The sequence below is a fragment of the Malus domestica genome, chromosome 16 (assembly GCF_042453785.1).
Source record: "Malus domestica chromosome 16, GDT2T_hap1".
In the NCBI taxonomy this organism is placed as follows: domain Eukaryota; kingdom Viridiplantae; phylum Streptophyta; class Magnoliopsida; order Rosales; family Rosaceae; genus Malus; species Malus domestica.
In genome coordinates, this window is record NC_091676.1 from 23,910,325 (window position 1) to 23,924,899 (window position 14,575).

Sequence of the window (14,575 nt, forward strand, 5' to 3'; positions counted from 1 at the left end):
TGAACGTTTAAATTTTACCCAGTTTTCGGTGAGTTTTCAAGTTTTCACTCGGACCAGTCCACTTTGAGACTATTTTCTGGCTATCTTCGGCAACCATTGGGCTTTGAAATAGGTATAATATTATTCTACACTTTCCTATATTTAGTTTGATAAATTATGGGTCGAATTTGGTTAAGAAACGATTGAGTTACGAATTTTTGAAAATTGCCCAAACTTCCGGGACACTTAACGGAGTTTTTAACGGAATGACGAAAATGATGGATGGTGGACAATCTCAAGGACCAAAGTGATGAGTTATGCAAATCTCAGGAACCATTTTGGCGATTTACCCTATTTAGAAAGAAAAAAAAAACTCTTATAAGTAGTGCACAATGCGGTTTAAAGTGCTAATAAAAGCAATTTTTTAACTATAGAACATTATTACATGAAGTTAGATGGCAAAAGAGGCCCCTTCAAATTTGGGGCCCTGTATGACTGCACTTTTTGCTCCCCCTTAACCCCCCTCTGACCTCCACCATCCATTATTTTGGTATTTCCGTTAAAAACTCTGTTAACTGTCTAAGAGCTCTTGGTCGGAAGTTTGGCCAATTTTCAAAGCTTCGTAACTCAATCATTTCTTAACCAAATTCGACCAATAATATATCAAAATGAAGAAAGGAAAGTTTAGAACAAGATTATACCTATTTGGAAACCCAATGGTGGCCGAAGATGGCCAGAAAATAGCCTAAAAGGTGACTAGTCCGCAGGAAAATTGGAAAACTCGCCAGAAAGTGGGTAAGCTTTAAATGTTCATCACTTCTTCAATACTCAATGAAATCGAGTGATTCAAAAATAAAATAAAAATCATACTTCTCGAAGGGACAAAGTGATGTGTTATGTAAATCTCAAGGATCATTTTAGCTAAAAAGCCCAATATATAACCTACTCACAAGGAAAATTGTCCCATAATTTTTCCTTCTATGGTACCCAATAATTTCATGTATTCCACTCTGTGTTTAATATATATTTACTTTCAAATGCAATTCCAAAAATCAGTTAAACCATTTTTAGCAATGTTAATGATAACAAAGCCTTGCATGTCATCTAATATCTTACTAGATAGGATGTTGAGTTTTCACCTATGCATTCCAAATCTGATACTCCCTCATTCCATAAATTATTACAAATGTTTTGAACCGTCCTTTTTTCATAATAATAATAATAAAAATTACAAAAATAATAATAAAGTCTTATCCCAATAAGTGGGGTCGGCAGTATGAATTTTAGAACGTCATTGCACTCAATTATGCGTTAAGTCTTCTGTTAACTTCAGGTACTCCATCTCTTTTATTAAAGTCTCTTTCCAAGACTTCCTAAGTCTTCCTCTACCCTTTTTGTGATGAGTCTATGTCTCTGTCTTATAATAGCATTTTCTAAGAGGAGTATCTGTAGGTCTTTGTTTTATATGTCTAAACCACCTTAACCGATTTTTTTTATCTTATCTTTACTTGCGCCCACTCCTACTTTACCTCGATTATCTTCGATCTCAATACTATATTTTATCGTGAGCTCACACATCCAACAAAACATTCTCATTCCACCACACTCAATTTTTTGCACTTGTTGATGTTTTACCGCCTAACATTCTATGCCATAAATCATTTGATATTAAATAAACTTTTTTTTTATATAAAAAAATTTAAACAAATTAAATTTGCATTCGTTGTATGACAACATATATAACACGAAGAATGTATAACCTACCTATTGTAGGCCTAATTTACTGAACAATTATAAAGGACATAGAAGGGGCCAGTCGACGGCATAGAGAGAGAAGAATATGATCTTATCGCTATCACTCTCAATGGTTTATCTGATGAATATGAGTCTTTCATTGATTCTATTATGCTGAGAATTTCATCAACTACTCTGGATGAACTTCATGGTTTGTTGATTAACAAGGAATTATTCATGAATAGCAAAAAGAAAGGCACTATCTCTTCTACTCAAGAACCTTTCCAACCCTTTGTTGCTCAATCTCAGGGCCCTCTCCTTCCTACACCACATTATGCTTCCTTTCCACAAGCTTATGTTGAACAGTTTAATGCTTCTTCCAGATTTCAGAACAATCGTGGAAAAGGATCGTCTCAACGCAACAATCATGGTAACTACTCCAAAAACTTCAACAAGTTTCGTGGTAATTCTCCCAATTCCAGCAATGGCTATGGTAATTTTTGAAATAACTCTAGCAATCACTACAACTCTGATGGATTTACTCGCAACTATAACTCTTCTAGTCATTATGTTGGTGGCAAAAATCCTTGTCAAATTTGTCATTCTTTTGAGCATGAAGCCATTGATTGTTATGAAAGAATGAATCATGCCTTTGCTGGTAAAATACCTCTTAGCTGATATGTGTATGCATACCAATTCCAAGGCTTCCTCTCCCACTTGGCTTATTGACTCTGGCGCCACATCGCATATCACTAATGATATCTCTGCCATTCATTCTCCTATTCCCTACTCTGGAGAAGAAAAGGTGTACATTGGTGATGGACAAGGTATGTCTATTCATCACTCTGGCGCTTCTGTGCTTAAAACACCATCAGCTGCCTTTCAATTGAATAATGTTCTTCATGTTCCCATGATGAAATTCAATCTACTCTCTGCCTATCAAATTTTAAAAGATAATTTTTGTGCTTTAACTCTTGATTCTGATGGTTCTACAATCAAGGATCGCTCTACGGGGAGGATGCTTTTTCAAGGACCAATTAGAGAAGATTTATATCCTCTCCAAGGCATCCCCTCAGCTTCTACACATTCAGCTTTTCTAAGTACTAAAGCTACACTTCAGACATGGCATAGGCGGCTTGGGCATCCCTCTATCGCAATGTTTAGGAAGATTCTCAATAAAGCTAAACTTGCTCACAGTGGTAACAAGTCTGTAAACTTCTTTTGCACAGATTGTGCTATAGGCAAAAATCACAAGTTACCTTTTTCTTCTAGTACTAGTATTGTATCTATTAGTCTCAAGTTAATTCACTGTGATGTTTGGGGGCCAGCTCCAGTGATTTCTGTTAGGGGCTACAAGTACTATGTTCTATTTGTAGATAAGTTTACTAAATACACATGGCTATTTCCATTGAAGGCAAAATATGAGGTGTTTTCTGTCTTTGTCAGTAGTTGCCCTTATACTCCCAAGCAAAATGGGTGTGTTGAGCGTAAACATAGGAATCTCGTAGAAACTGCCAGAACTTTATTAGTAGCTTCAAGTGTTCCTTACAAATATTGGGTTAAAGCTTACTCCACAGCTTTATATCTTATTAATCGACTGCCTTTATTAAATTTGGATAAATCTCCTTGGGAGTTACTCTTCAAAAAGGCTCCAAATTATTCAAAGCTTAAGACCTTTGGTTGTAGTTGTTATCCCTGGCTTAAACCATATGTTTCTTCCAAGCTCCATGGCAAGAGTACTCTCTGTGTCTTCCTTGGTTATAGTTTACAACACAAGGGCTACAGGTGTTTAGATGTTCAAACACAACGATTGTACATCTTCAAACATGTCACTTTCAATGAAGATCACTTCCCTTTCAAAGTTTACAACAGTCACAGGGCACTACACCATTGGAATCTACATCCACAGCCACTCCATCAAACTCTTCATCAACTTTCACTCTTCCATTCCTTGTTTCTCACACAATTTCTTCTCTGCCTACTGTCTTACCCTTAAGCAGCACTACATCATTACCTACTCTAGAGAAGTTTTCACAACCATTGTCTTCTCCAACATCCCATCAATCACAAGTGCCTATTGTAGTTGTTTCCCCAATGCATGTTGCTTCACCAATGCCTATTGTCTCCACTAATACACATCTAATGGTCACAAGGTCAAAGGCTGGGATTTTTAAACCCAAGGTTTTGGCTGCAACTAAGCATCCAATTAATACTAGCCATTTTGTGCCTACTACTTATTTACAGGCTTCCAAACATGATCAATGGAACCAAGCAATGTCTGAAGAGTTTAAAACTTTGCACAATACAGGTACTTGGACTTTAGTACCTCCATCTTTTCATCAGAATATTGTAGGGTGCAAATGGGTTTTCAGAATTAAGAGAAAACCAGATGGCACCATTGACAGGTACAAAGCTCGACTTGTAGCTAAGAGGTTTCATCAACAAGAAGGGGTTGACTTTCAAGATACATTCAGTCATATTGCCAAACCAGTCACCATTCGGATTTTGTTAACCCTTGCAGTTCAACACAACTAGTTTCTCAATCAATTGGATATAAGCAATGCCTTTCTTCATGGCAATCTCAAAGAAGGAAGTCTTCATGCAGCAACCTTTTGGCTTCATTGATCCAACCAAATTATCCTATGTTTGCAAGCTCAACCAGGCACTCTATGGCTTGAAACAGGCCCTTAGAGCATGGTATGATAAACTCTTTCATACTCTCACATCTCTTGGTTTTGACAACTCCAAGTCTGACAACTCCAGTTATAGTCTTAGTGTATGTTGATGACATCCTAGTGACTGGTCCAAATGCTTCTCATTGTCAAGCATTTGTATCTCAAGGTAAATATGCTCTTGATCTGCTTGTTAAAACCAATATGGATGGCTGCAAACCATGTTCTACTCCTCTTGGAACAACTAAGTTGGATCATATTGGTCCATTACTTGATAATCCTAAAAAATACAGATCAATTGTAGGTGTTTTACAGTACCTTACTTAGACATGACCAGATATTTCTTTCGCTGTGAACCAAGTGTGCCAATTCCTTCATTGTCCGAGATAACATCACTTTTAAGCAATTAAAAGGATTCTGCGATTTCTCAAAGGTTCTGTTACTCAAGGAATGTGGTTTAAGAAAGGTCCCTTACATCTCACAGCCTTTTCAGATGTTGATTAGGCTGGTTGCCCTTTTGATAGACACTCAACCAGTGGTTACTGCGTGTATCTGGGTCCTAACTTGATTAGCTGGAGTGCAAATAAGCAACACACAGTTGCTTGATCGTCCACAGAGGCTAAATATTAATCTCTTGCCCACACAGCTGCTGAATTGACATGGATCTGCAAAATCTTTAAAGATATAACTTTCCCAGTTCATCAAGTACCTCAACTTTGGTGTGACAGTATATCTGTGATCTCTTTGGCATCAAATCCTATGTTTCATGCTCGCACAAAACATGTGGAAATTAATTACCATTACATTTGAGAACTTGTTTTGGCTAATTTAATTCGAGTTCAACATGTTAGTACTCATCATCAGATTGCAGACATTCATACCAAGGCACTTTCCAAGGCCAAATTCAAGGTGTTATAGTCCAAGCTTTCTCTCGGATCTCCTCCGTTTAGCTTAATGAGGGGTAAAGGGAAATCTAACCCCTAGTTATTTTTCTGTTATGTAACAGCTGTAAACTAGTTACAACTGTTTTGTTGTTAATCACACTGTTAATGATTAATCTAGTGTTATTAGTCACTAAGCTTCTTTAGCAAAGTGTATATAAACTCAGTTGTAATTACTTCCTGATTAAGAAATGAAATATAGAAAGCATTCTTTCTATCTAAAATGACATCAAAATACATCATGGTGCACGAGGCCATGCTTGTCTATTATGCCTACAATACATGAACACCTCCCTTACTCCACCAGCCTATCACTAACATGTGCACCACTCACACAGGCATCCCTGACCGTTGCAAATCCATGCCCAAGAAATAACCCATGAACAAGGAGCTCAAACACTTATTAATGCAATGTCCTTTTCGATCCACATAATAGTGCAGGCTAGGAAAAAGACCACAAAAGGCCTAATCAAAGTCAAAGTCCAAAGATGATTAAGAAGCCCAAGACCCAAAGAAGTTAAAAGTGAATATGTCGAGTGCCAAACAATCGCTCACTAGCCTAATGGACTAGGCAACATAAAGTACTTTCCGACCGCCAAAGAAACGTGGGAAGGCTGACAACTTTGTGGCACAATGCTTAAAAGCAAGCCTATTTAGACACTAATCAGGCCACATGTCAATCAACAATCAAAAGCAAAGGTCTAGGAAGAGACATAAAAGTGTTCAGGTCGTTGCTCGAAGTGACAGTGTTAACTAATCGAACACGAGCATACCACTCGACACATATTGATCTAAAAGGGTATGCAATCTTGACTAAGCAAACGTCACTTTACTGTCAAATATCGACTGATGGTTAAAAAGGTTGTCAACACGTTAGTTGATGTAAGTAGCACATTAAATGCTAAGAAAAATGAGATTAGGCAAGCCCAAGGATTTACGGGTTCACTGAGGATTTATATAAAGGGGTGAGAACTTCTTGTAAGAGGTCAAATGACTAAACCAAGATGGAATTCTAGTCTTTAGTCATATTTGTAACCCTTGAAATCAATATAATCTGAGTAACACAGTGAATGTAGCCCAGTTTTGAGAGGTGACCCCTTAAATCCTAAGTCCATTTCATTTTAGTTTCAATCTAAGCCCATCGAGACCTAATTGTTTGATTTTGTTAACCTGCAAGTTTTGAGCATTAACAACTTTTCAAATCCCACCTAAACTTGAGTGGCAGATGTCATGTACGAGAATTGCTATAACTTCGTCTAGAAAACTCGGAATCACAAATTGTAAAATTACTCAAAATATAACTTTCATATCTTTCTAATGGTATAAGACTCAATAGCTAGTTACTTCTAAGGAGGTACAGTTTAATCCGTAAAGTTGGCTAATCTGCACATACAGTTTATGCTTTATGGATGCCAAACTCATTTTAAACGCAAAAGTGCTCATTTTTCTTCTTTCTTCATATTCTTTGTTCAAATCTATGGAAAACACAAAACAAAGTGAAAGCAAATTAAACTCACTCAAAAACATAACAAGACTCTAAACTAAATGATATAAAAATGTATGCAATTACGGTTATATAAGTATACTCACTTGATCTTAATGTACTTTTCCCCCTTAGATTAGGAGCATTTTTCACACTGGGTTTTTTCTACTTGACGAGGTTTTAACAAGCACCTATCATGGGCTGGTCATACTTTTCTGTGCATTCTATTTCCGTCATGAAAGCATTTAATTTTGATTAATGCAAATTTTTCTTCTTAAACTACGAATTTTAACGATATGCTTTGTGAGATTTTACTACTATATTCATTCTTTCGTTTGTTTTGAAACACAAGAAGTGTTTCTCATCTAACTACAACATGGTAAAGATTAATAAAGATAAGACAATTATTTTAGGATAAGATCAAACACTAATAATGGTGGGATAATGTGATAGAACCATATCAATATGGTTTCCCTACATATCCATTGCATAATAACCTATATATGCTATGCAGCAACAATGTATAGAATCATACAATTTACTAATCTGTGCAATTTCATTCTAGATAAATCATTTTAATACTGTTTTCCAGATTACCATGTTAAACAAAAGCTTAAATATGGCAATTAATATGCTATGCAGGAATAATAATGAAACATACCAAAGCTGTAAATTATGCCAACATTTTTTTTTCCCTAAAGTGATATTTCACCCAACCATTCCATGTATTCTCTTCTATGTTTAAACAATACTAGATATCTCCAGAACATAGGATGAATCATCTGACAAACTACATATAATGCAACATGTTTGTACCATACTTAGGACCTCCGTATTTAGATCTCGTATAAATACTCGGGGGACTTAAGTGTAATTATGTAATAAAGGAAGGTCAAATATGTAATAAGTGATGAGCCCTTATTCTATAAAAGGACTCCTCACCCTCACAATTAGAGGAAGCCAATTCCTAGGCCCTCTCACCCTCAGAAGCTCTCTCTCACAATCCTCTCAGAAATACAATAATCAGTGTGGACGAAGCCCAAACATTGGGGTGAACAACGATACATCTTGTGTTATTTACATTTCTTGCAGATTCACGGTCGGATTTACGTTGTTCCAAGACCTCCGGTTTTGTGCATCAACATTTGGCACCGTCTGTGGGAATCGATACGAAAAGTTGTGTCGGTTCTCTCTCAATTTTTTTACCTCCGCCATGGATCTGCAAAACCCACGAAAAGACAAGACACCTACCACTCTTTTCTGAGCTTTCTTAATTTTATCTTTTAAATTTCTGGCGTTAGAAAATGGTTGGTGATTTGTTAGCAAGAAAGTCCATCAATCCCTACCTACTCCCATTCCCACCAAAACCCCCAATTTTCCCTTCCGCCAAGCTCCCACAATTTTAAGAGACGCCAATTCAGACAACTCTCAAAAGATAGTTTTTAGAGAGAGAGAGAGAGAGAGACAGTCTCTAAAAAGAGAGAGGCTTAGAGGAGATCTCTAGTAACGTACAAAATCTTCGATGGAAACCGCAAGCAAGATGGTGGAGAAAGCGACGGCGTTCACCTCAGGGAAAAGTAGTACTGAAGCAAAGGAGAAAGTAGAGGCGCTAAACAAAGACATGGAAGCAGGTCAGGGATCCTCGAATGTGAACTCGGAAGAAGGGCAGGGATCTGGTATTGGAATACAAAATGAATACAGAATTTGCCAGGATAAGGATTACCTTCACAAACTTAAAGCTCCTTGCCGCTGCAACGGCACTCTTAAGGTCCGATGCTCCACCAATGAAGCCCGCATCGTCTCTCTCTCTCTCCCCTCCCTCAACCTCCGCATAGTGTTCTGGAGCCTATGTTCGTTAGGGAACGGCTGCGATTGAGAGAGCCGTGAAAAGGAAGGAGGAGAAATTTGATGGTGAGCTGCAAGTAGACAGAAAAAAGAAAAGAGATCGTCGTCATCCTTGTCATCCAGCGGAGGAAGAGGTGGCGCAATGAGACGGTGTCAGGCGGACAGGTGCACAGCTGATCTGAGTGAAGAAAAGCAGTTTCATAGAAAGCATAAAGTTTTGTGCTTGTCTCTGGCCTCCACCAAAGGTTTTGCCAGCAATGCAGCAGAAAAATAAGGAGTAAGAATGGATGGGCACGACCAGGCTGTCCAAGAAAAGCTCTCTCTTTTCTTTCACAGATTCCCCAAAGTCTATTTTCCTTTACAGAAAAGAAAAAGAAGGAGTAAGAATGGATGGGCACGACCAGGTTGTCCACAAAAGCGAGTGGGTTTGCAAGCAAAAGATACCTTACAAAGCAACACCGGTGGACAGAGAATGAGCGGGGAGATCAAGAAAAGCATCAAGAAAAGCAGAAAACAAAAGCAAAAAGAGAAAGTAAAAGCAGAAAGCAAAAGAAGATAAAAAAAAAACAGACATAATTGCGGTGGTGATGACATGCAGAAGAGGAAATTATAGGCGTGACCCATTGAGCAGAGGGTTGGATTTATTTTTGAATGATGTAATTTATTTTTTGTATCCTTCGGAGATATTTGTATAACCCCATCAGAGGGTAATAATAGTAAAAAAAATTAAAAAAATTAAAAAAAAATGGCAAGCCTAAAATAATGGGCTGGAATGTTATGTGAAGGGCGAATGCCCATATGCCCAAAAGAGCCAGGTCCTCTATTATCACCAACCAGGTGATCAAAAGTACGTCCAGTACTACAAAAAATTATTCGGCAGCCTGCCGCTATTATCACCAACCAGGTGATCAAAAGTACGCCCAACACTCCAAAATTATTCGGCTCCCTGCCTCTATTATCACCAACCAGGGGATCAAAGGTACGCCCAGTACTCCAAAATTATTCGGCACCCTACCGCTATTATCACCAACCAGGTGATCAAAAGTACGCCCAGTACTTCAAATTATACATGAGCATTACTCACGTCAATCATACATAAACATTCATGAGCATTACTCATTCAATCATACATAAACATTCATAAGCATCACTCATGTCAAAATTCATAAGTATCACTCATGTCAAACATCCATGAGCATTACTCATGTCAATCAACATAAACATTCATGAGCATCACTCATTTCAATCAGCTTCAAAAGCTTCATTTACAAAAGCTCTAGCTTCAAAAGCTTCATTTACATAGCTTCAGCTTCAACTTCATTTACAGAGCTCTAGCTTCAAAAAGCTTCATTTACAAAAGCTCTAGCTTCAAAAGCTTCATTTACAGAGCTCTAGCTTCAAATCTTCAACTTGCAAAACTTCGCCTTCAAAGCTTCAATGCAGGGTATACAAATACCGCCTCCGAACAACCGCCACTTCGGCCCATACATGGATTCAATTTGAAGTCTCCAACCAACATACTCTATTGACCAAAGACTTGGGGGACTACCTTATGTACCATATATTGGGCCTCAACTGGGCCTCATGAAAAATACTCGGGGGACTTAACCCATTATTCATGTATTGAGGAGCGAGCCCTTATTCTATAAAAGGGACTCCCTCACTTTCATTAGAGAGCACCCATTATTTATGTACTGAGAAGCGAGCCCTTATTCTATAAAAAAAGACTCCCTCACTTTCATTAGAGAGCACCCATTATTCATGTACAGAGGAGCGAGCCCTTATTCTATAAAAGGGACTCCTTCACCTTCAACGCCACAAGCCGAGCCAACCAAGGCAACATAAGCCACAAAGCAGAGCAGCCCCACAACATGTGCTACTTCTAGTTGAGCATCATTTCAGATTGAGCACCGCCTTATATCGAGTATCAACTCTAGACGACATCTAGTTACTTCGGCCCCCACATGGACTGAATTTCAAGTCTCCAGCCAAAAGACTCTTTTGACTGAAGACTTGAGGGACTACTGTTTGTACGATACTTAGGGCCTCCGTATTTAGATCTCGTATAAATACTCGGGGGACTTAAGTGTAATTATGTAATAAAGGAAAGGGCAAATATGTAATAAGTGAGGAGCCCTTATTCTATAAAAGGACTCCTCACCCTCACAATTAGAGGAAGCCAATTCCTAGGCCCTCTCACCCTCAGAAGCTCTCTCTCACAATCCTCTCAGAAATACAATAATCAGTGTGGACGAAGCCCAAACATTAGGGTGAACCACGATACATCTTGTGTTATTTACATTTCTTGCAGATTCACGATCAGATTTACGTTGTTCCAAGACCTCCGGTTTTGTGCATCAACACAACAAAATATAAGGAAAGGGATCCCTTTCGGATCCTTTCCACCAAATTCACCAATCCGGGCCATTGAAATTTGATTAAACGGCTAAAGTTATTATAACTTTTAAGCAAGGGCCCTGTTTGTAGCCCTTGGATCAAATTTCAAGGGTCCGGATTGGTGGATTTGGTGGAAGGGATCCGAAGATGATCCCTTTCCAAAATATATAACCTACCAAAATGGAAAATTGTGGGCCCAAAGTTTTCCTTCTATTGTACCCAATAATTCAATGTATACCACTCTGTGTTTAATATATATTTACTTTTTAAAGTAATTCCAAAAATCAATTAAACCATTTTTAGCAATGTTAATGATAACAAAGCCTTGCATGTGATCCAATATCTTATTGGATAAAGTGTTGGATTTTCACTCATGCATTTCGGATTCAATACTCTCTCATCCCCTAAATTATTACAAATGTTTCGAACCCTCCCATTTCTAAAAATAATAAAATTAAAAAAAAATAAAGTCTTATCCCAATAAGTGGGGTCAGCTGTATGAATTCTAGAACACCATTGCGCTCAGTTATGCGTCAAGTCTTCTGTTAACTCTAATTTCTTCATGTCTTTTCTTAAGTCTCTTTCCATGACTTCCTAGGTCTTCCTCTATTCCTTTTGTCATAAGCCTAAATCTCTGTCTTATAATAGCATTTTCTAGGAGGAGCATTTGTAGGTCTTTGTTTTACATATCCGAACCACCTTAACCGATTTTCTTATATTTTATCTTAAATTGCAACCACACCTACTTTACCTCGATTATCCTCGATCTCAATACTATCCTTTATCGTGAGCCCACACATCCAACGAAACATTCTCATTTTCACCACACTTAATTTTTTACACTAGTTGATGCTTTACCGTCTAACATTCCATGCCATAAATCAATTGATATTAAATAATCTTTTTTTATATATAAAATATTAAATGAATTAAATTTGTATTCGTTGTATGACAACATATATAACACGGAGCAAAATGTATAACCTATTGTAAGCCTAATTTAATGGACAATTATAGAGGACATGGAGGGGGCTAGTTGGCGGCACAGAGCGAAAAGGGAGAAATGTGTAATTGTGAATTGTGTGTGTTATCTCACACATTGTGTCTTTATTTATAGTAGATTATAACTCTAATAGGATTATATCTAGTCTGAGATATATGGTAGAATCCCACAAGGATATATGAGATATGATAGGATTTATACAATCACATTCCTAATCTAATAGTACTACAACATAACCGACCAAAAATGTGCCAATATTTTTCCAACTAAAACATATTAAACAAATTAAATTTCTATTCGTTGTATGACAACATATATAACACGCAGCAAAAATGTGCCAATATTTTTCCTACTTCAATATTTTGCTTCTGTTAGATGTATCTTTGATATGCAATCCTATCACACTATAAATTGGCAGACGCCGATAAACCCCAATGCATAGAAACACAAATACAAAGATGAATCAAGTTAGGGAGCTGTTATTGACATTCTATTTCACCGTTGCTTGTGTTGTGGCAATGCGTGACACACATGCTCGAATTAACGATGTCTCTCTAGACGCACATGTCGGTATTACCAACTCTAGGTGCTGGCCTATGTCTTACTGTTCATTGTAAGTCTGCGGACGATAGTCTTGGAGAACATTTGATTCGTTTTGGAGATCCTGCGTATGGGTTTGATTTCAAAATAAAAGTTCTCGGAGGAACACTATTCTTCTGCAGCTTTTCGTGGCCTGGCCAATCCCATTCGTTTGACATATTCAATTTCGATGAAGATAAATGCAGTGATAAGATCCAAATCTCTAAGCCCTAAATCAATCTGCAAGTAACACAGAGGATAGAGAGGGAGAGTGAAGGAGGAGAGAGAGCAGAGCTCTGAAATGTTTTTTGTTTATATTTCTTTTTATCAAATTAACCATTGGGCAAAGCCATTACACATTGGACTATTTATAGTACTCCCAAACTCACTGCCAGCTAGCAGAATCTAACAAATCTTCCTAATTACTTGTAACAGTCCCATTTAACTAACTAAGTCAATGACTAACTATGATTACGCTAATCAGGTTCATAACAAGGAACTGTCTATGGTTGATCAAACCTGAGAACCCATGCAGGATCAATACCGACACGTACTTGTGATTACGTACGTTCATGGAAATGAGCGGGGGAACGTTTTGCAGCCGCATGATTAGAAGAAAAAGTTCAACAGAACTGGACGTGGCAAGTCTTCATATAAAATGAAGCCATTTGTTCAACTTTTTGTATTTCTGTTTGAGCAATAAAATATGAAATTTATGCGTTTACTTTCAGTATTTTTTTATGTTGTTTTTTTTTTATATATATAATTGTTAACTAAAGCAACCATTGTTGAGTAAAGAATTAGAAAATCAAACATGAAATTTCATTGTAGTTAGTAGGGTAGTTGTAAGTAGTAAATTTAGATATATACCAATTATAAGTTTAATGATGCCCCTTCCTCTCTCTAAAACTATCTTTCTCTACTAAAACTCAAACCCACGAAACTTTTGCCGCCGGCCCTAGCCTTTGGCTTGGGTATCGGTGGCAACCACCCCACTGCCCGCCCTAGTTTTTATGATTTGTAGCACAAACTAAGATTCTATCTATTAAAGAAGATATCTCAGATTAATTATAGTAAATATTGTAAATCTGTAAATTAGTTATTTGCTTACCTGTTATGGTTTGATTTCCTTGATTGTAGGCATTAGTTTAGGATCAGGAATGTATCTGTTTCCTATATATCTTGTAACCCTAGCTTTCGGTGAATACAAGAAAAACCATTCTACTATATTACGTTTCTAAGATGGTACCAGAGTGATCGATCTGGGAAAACCACGACAGAAATTTAAACCCTAGCAACCATAGCCATGGGTGACAAACCAGAAAAGTCAACCTTTTCAGGCATGACTTTGCATCAGAAGTGGGAAAACCCTAATCATCCACTTTACCTTCATCACTCGGATTAGCATGGCGCCATTCTTGTGCCGCAGCCGCTCGTGGAAGACAACTATGGCACATGGGTGCAATCCATGACCATGGCCTTGATGGTCAAAAACAAGTTAGGGCTGGTTGATGGAACAATCACGAAGCCAACTGATGCACAGGTTGAAGAATTACAGCAATGGAACAGGTGCAATAATCTGGTGAAAACATGGCTGCTCAGTTCCATGTCAAAAGAAATCTCAGGAAGTGTCATACACTGCAATGACGCACGGCAGATGTGGCTTAACCTGCAAGAAAGGTTCTCTCATGTGAACATTGTTCAACTGTTTCACATAGAAAACGAAATTCATAATTGTGTGCAAAGCAACATGACGGTGAGTTCTTATTTCACCAAACTCAAAAGCCTTTGGGATAAACGTGATGCCTTATGTTCAATCCCGACATGCCATTGTGAAGCGAGGAATGAGATAACATCATATGTTGAGACTTAGAAAACAATGAAGTTCCTTATGGGTTTAAGTGACTCATATGCTACGGTTCGTAGCAACACCCTCTTGCTG

At 37.7% G+C, this 14,575-nt stretch overlaps 1 long non-coding RNA gene across 1 annotated transcript; it reads right to left on the minus strand.

Moving 5' to 3' along the window:
- Positions 1-7,535: 7,535 nt before the first annotated feature.
- LOC114822224 (uncharacterized) lies at positions 7,536-9,235 on the minus strand. Its single transcript, XR_003770382.2, has 2 exons — positions 8,533-9,235; positions 7,536-8,418 (listed from the first exon to the last, which is right to left on the minus strand). It is a non-coding gene; the product is annotated as an uncharacterized lncRNA (long non-coding RNA).
- Positions 9,236-14,575: the final 5,340 nt, after the last annotated feature.